The sequence below is a fragment of the Arachis duranensis genome, chromosome 3 (assembly GCF_000817695.3).
Source record: "Arachis duranensis cultivar V14167 chromosome 3, aradu.V14167.gnm2.J7QH, whole genome shotgun sequence".
Taxonomy (NCBI): domain Eukaryota; kingdom Viridiplantae; phylum Streptophyta; class Magnoliopsida; order Fabales; family Fabaceae; genus Arachis; species Arachis duranensis.
Window position 1 is genome coordinate 133,019,321 of NC_029774.3, and position 6,007 is coordinate 133,025,327.

A 6,007-nucleotide genomic window follows, 5' to 3' on the forward strand; every position below is an offset into this window, starting at 1 on the left:
CTTAGAGAAAGAAAATAAAGGTCAAACATGTTATGTTATAGGTTTATACAAAATATGTAAGAATGTTTATATATAATACAGTATTTACCATATGTATTAAAATTAGAATAAATAATTCTATCAAAAAATATTTTATTAAATAACTTTAAATTATTTTATTTTTTAACATCAAAGAATATTTTCATTTTATATTCTTGTATTTTTTCGACTCATTTTTTTAGATATGAGAAGTATGTGTGTTGTGTATTATTGTAAAAGATGTGGGTGCTAGATATGGATGTGAGAACAGCTTTTTCTAAAAAATCGGACCATCCGATTTCTTTGTAAAAAAATTAAACTTACTAATCGGACAGTTCGATTAGTGTGGAAGAAGAAATTTAAATTTTGGTGAAGGTAATCACCCTCCGATTTGTATTTAAAAAATTAAAAAAATTTGGAGTACAAATTTTTTAAACCCTATGTGTACTCCAAATTTTTTTAATTTTTTAAACACAAATCGGATAATCCGATTTTTGTTACTGACACCACAGTTGCATAAAGCACTTATACACTCCATATCTGCGTTCTACACCATTCCCCTTCCCACATCTAAATTAAAAAAGTGTATTTTTTCATGCAATGCGTGAATTCAATGCGTGGATTTAAATCTAGTGATAAATAAAATGACAAATCAACAAAAGAAAAGGAACTCTCAAGAAAACATCAAGAGCCTTTTTGGCAGATGCCAAATTCAAAGCTTGATTGTTTTGCTTTTGAGGCATTCACCTGACAAGATAAGGTGTGAAGGTAACCAGTACATGGAGTGAAAGTTTCTGTTGCTACCGGGTGCTGAAAAGGAACATAAGGAGATGGAACATGGATACATAACTTTTCATGTTTTTCAAAGTAAACTATAGAGTATTGACCCCTCTACTGGGAAATGCAAAGAAACCTCACTATGATCAATGAAAATTATAATAGTTGGTCAATGATCAAATCACTCACAAAAAGTCCTCCCTATTGCAAAGATTTACCATCCAAGAATTTATGAATGTTGGCAAAGGGCAACTCCATGCAAGTGTCAACAACGGATCCTATAGCTTGAACTCATGACCTCAAGATTCCATGGATAGTTGTATGAAACTATACACACAACTAAATTGCCAAGTAATATTTGACCTTACTTGAATGCAAAAATTTTACCCAAAAAGACAAAAAATAAAAAATAAAAGAGCCGAAAAACTTGGAGAACTGAAATTTTCTGAACGTTTCACGGGAATAAATAGAGACTCAATCCCATTTAACCAAGGGAAAAGTAAATGCTAGCAGTGAAATGTGTAGTTTCATTCAACCAAGGGAAAAATATACAGTACCTGCACGAGTCATGTAGGGAAGGGGCGAAGGGCTAATTCAGTTTGTTGCCATCCATGATAGAAGAGTGCCATATTAGCATAACTGCAATGAACAAAATTTCAATTGGAGGTTCTAGAGCATAATGTTTCATAACTGTTCTTGTATGGATACTTGAAGGGAGAGCTCAGTCCCTGGGAGTCGATGCCGAGTTGTTATCTTCGGTGCTGACCTTTGAGCTTTTGTGGAAGTCTGAGCTTTTCTCCAAAGAGATGTCCAATTGCGCAGAGCGTGAGCAAGGAACAAGGGGGGAGTGTACCTGCAAAGGCACTCCGAAGATTAAGTCAGTATTGAGAATTCAATGTCCCCTTTGAAGATAAAATATCATACCTTTATAGGTGAAATAAAATAGGTCGGTTACGTTTCTATTGATCATCTGAATTGAAGAGCAATTAATAGGTTTTAACAAGTGATAATGTCTGATTGTAACGTATAATGCCGAGTTATAACGTAAAGTGTCGAGTTATGGTGCATAATGCCGAGTTATTGTATATAATGCCGAATTATGACATCGGATTTGTAACGGTCTATCATAGCCCCCAAGCTTAGCCTGGCTATATTTTGATAAAGCAGGTTGAGCTTTTTTTTTAGTTATAACTCGGTGATTTGAGTTATAGGTATGGAGCCCCTAGATCAACTTACTTTATTAAAATCATGAATAATTTGAATTTTCAGGCGTAATTTGAAGTTAACGTGTATTGAAAAGTGTAGTAGTTTTGTCATTGATTGTGCCTTTGATTTTTCCAATGAAATTTTGAACCGTTGATTTAATATATGCAACGGTTAGGTTTTTTCATGGAACCGAGTAGTTAATTTGAATAGTTACTGAGACAATGTTGATAAAAGTGAATTGGTTGGGCGAGAATATTGAGTTAGTTCACCATTGTTTGGTGATTTGATTGAGTTTGATTGCGCATGTGTAAACGATGCGACTCTGAATTGAAGAGTTATCGCGAATGGATAAGTGTTTGTACTTGTATGATATGTGATTGAGTTTGTTGACTGTTTATAGTCATAGTTCGGAATTGAAGACTGAGTTTGATTGCGCATGTGTAAACGATGCGACTTTGAATTGAAGAATTATCGCGAATGGATAATTGATTGAAGATTGTGTTTGATTGCGCATGTGTAAATGATGCAACTTTGAATTGAAGATTTATCGCGAATGGATAATTGATTGAAGATCGTTGATAGTCATAGTTCGGAAGATAGTTGATATAGATCTGATGATAGTTGATATAGATTTGACAAAAAGTGATAATGATTGATATAAAAATGATAATGATTGATATAGCTCGGATAATTATTGATATAAATCTGAAAATAAAGATAATAGATATAGATTTGAAAATAGAAAAACAGATATAGGTCAGCGAATAGGGATAACAGATATAGGTCGACAAATAAAGATGACAGATATAGGTCGGCAAATAGAGATGACAGATATAGATCGGAAAATAGAGATAACAGATGTTGATCGACAATTAGAGATAACAGATATGCAAATAGAGATGATAGATATGGATCGAAAAATAGATATAACAGATATAGATTGGCAAATAGAGATAACATATATAAATCGGCAAATAGAGATGACAGATTTAGATCGGCAAATAGATATAACAGATATAGATCGAAAAATCAGATTTAGATCGGCAGATAGAGATATCAGATATAATTTGAAAAATAGAGATATCAGATATAAATTGACAACTAGAGATATAACTGATAAAGATCGGCAAATAGAGATAACAGATATAAATCGGAAAGTAGAGATGACATAAATAAATCAGCAAATAGATATAACAGATGTAGATCAGAAAATCAGATATAGATCGGCAAATAGAGAGATCAGATATAAATTGGCAAATAGATATAAGAGATGTAGATCAGCAACTAGAGATAGCTGATAAAGATCGGCAAATACAGATAACATATATAAATTGGAAAGTAGAAATGACATATAGATCAGAAAATCAGATAACAGATATAGATCGGCAAATAGGGATAACGGATATAAATCGAAAAATAGAGATGACATATAGATCAGAAAAATAGAGATAACAGATATAGATCGGCAAATAGATATATCAGATACAAATTGAAAAATAGAGACGACAGATATAGAATTAAAAAATAGAGATAACAGATATAAGTTGAAAAATAGAGATGACAGATATATTTTAGAAAAACATATATAGATCGACAAATAGATATAACAGATATAAATGGGCAAATAGGGATAACAGATATAAATCGGAAAATAGAGATGACCGATATAAATCGGATAATATAGTGACTGTTATAGATCGGCAAATAGAGATTTTTAATATAAATCGGCAATTAGAAATGATTGATATAAATTGGACAATAGATATAACAGATATAAGTTGGCAAATAGGGATAACAGATATAAATCGGAATATAGAGATGATTGATATAAATCGAAAAATAGAGATGACTGATATAAATCGGATAATAGAGATGACTGTTATAGATCGCCAAATAGAGATTTTTGATATAAATTGGCAAATAAAGATGATTGATATAAATCAAACAATAGATATAGATCGACAAATAGAGATGACTGATATATAAATTGAAAAATAGAGATGACTGATATAAATCGGCAAATAAAGATGACTGATATAAATTAAAAAATAAAGATGACAGATACAGATCAGAAAACAGATATAGATCGGAAAAACAGATATAGATCGGCAAAATAGATATAGATCGGCAAAACAGATATAGATCGGCAAATAGATAAACCAGAGATGAATTGAAAAATAGAAAGATGATAGATAATGATCGAAAAAACAGATAAAGATCGGCAAATAGATATACCATAGATGAATCAAAAAATAAAGATGACAGATATTGATCGAAAAAGCAGATATAAATCGGCAAATAAATATATCAGATGATTTGAAAAATACAGAGATAACAGATAATGATCAAAAAAGCAGATATAGATTGGCAAAACAGATATAGATCGACAAAACAGATATAGATCGGCAAATAGATAAACCAGAGATGAATTGAAAAATAGAGAGATGACAGATAATGATCAGAAAAACAGATATAGACCGAAAAAACAGATATAGATCGGCAAATAGATATACCATAGATGAATTGAAAAATAAAGATGACAGATATTGATCGAAAAAGCAGATATAGATCGGCAAATAAATATATCAGATGATTTGAAAAATACAGAGATGACAGATAATGATCGAAAAAGCAGATATAGATCAGAAAACCAGATAAAAATCGGCAAATATATATACCATAGATGAATCGAAAAATAAAGATGACAGATATTGATCGAAAAAGCAGATATAGATAGGCAAATAAATATATCATGATTTGAAAAATATAGAGATGACAGATGATGATCGAAAAAGCAGATATAGATCGGAAAAACAGATATAGATCGACAAAACAGATATAGATCAGCAAAACAGATATAGATCGGCAAATAGATAAATCATAGATGAATTGAAAAATAGAGAGATGATAGATAATGATCGGAAAAACAGATATAAATCGGCAAATAGTTAAACCAGAGATGAATTGAAAAATAGAGAGATGATAGATAATGATCGGAAAAACAGATATAGATCGTAAAAACAGATAAAGATCGGCAAATATATATAACATAGATGAATTGAAAAATAAAGATGACAGATATTGATCGAAAAAGCAGATGTAGATCGGCAAATAAATATATCAGATGATTTGAAAAATACAGAGATGACAGATAATGATCGAAAAAGCAGATATAGATCGGCAAAACAGATATAGATCGACAAATAGATAAACCAGAGATGAATTGAAAAATAGAGAAATGACAGATAATGATCGGAAAAACAGATATAGATCGGCCTTTTTCGGGCCTTAATGATTTACTATATGACCTTTGTTTACAAAGGTACAGGTAAGTTTGAAGCCATTGGAAGGAAATGGGGCCTATAGAAAGAAGGGTGTTTATTTCGAGGCCCCACGGTGGGCGCCAATTGTTCTTGTATGGATACTTGAAGGGAGAGCTCAGTCCCTGGGAGTCGACGCCGAGTTGTTATCTTCGGTGCCGACCTTTGAGCTTTTGTGGAAGTCCGAGCTTTTCTCCAAAGAGATGTCCAATTGCGCAGAGCGTGAGCAAGGAACAAGGGGGAGTGTATCTGCAAAGGCACTCCGAAGATTAAGTCAGTATTGAGAATTCAATGTCCCCTTTGAAGATAAAATATCATACCTTTATAGGTGAAATAAAATAGGTCGGTTACGTTTCTATTGATCATCTGAATTGAAGAGCAATTAATAGGTTTTAACAAGTGATAATGTCTGATTGTAACGTATAATGCCGAGTTATAACGTAAAGTGTCGAGTTATGGTGCATAATGCCGAGTTATTGTATATAATGCCGAATTATGACATCGAATTTGTAACGGTCGTATCAATAATAAACACCAATTTTTCTGAAAGCATGGTGTACATGAAAGATATTATATGCAATGGCCTATGGAGGATGTTAATAATATTGCATGAGTTGTAAGATAGATGTGAGAATAAGTTTTAGGTGACTTTTTTTTTTTGTGAAATGCATGAATAGGTCTTGGGG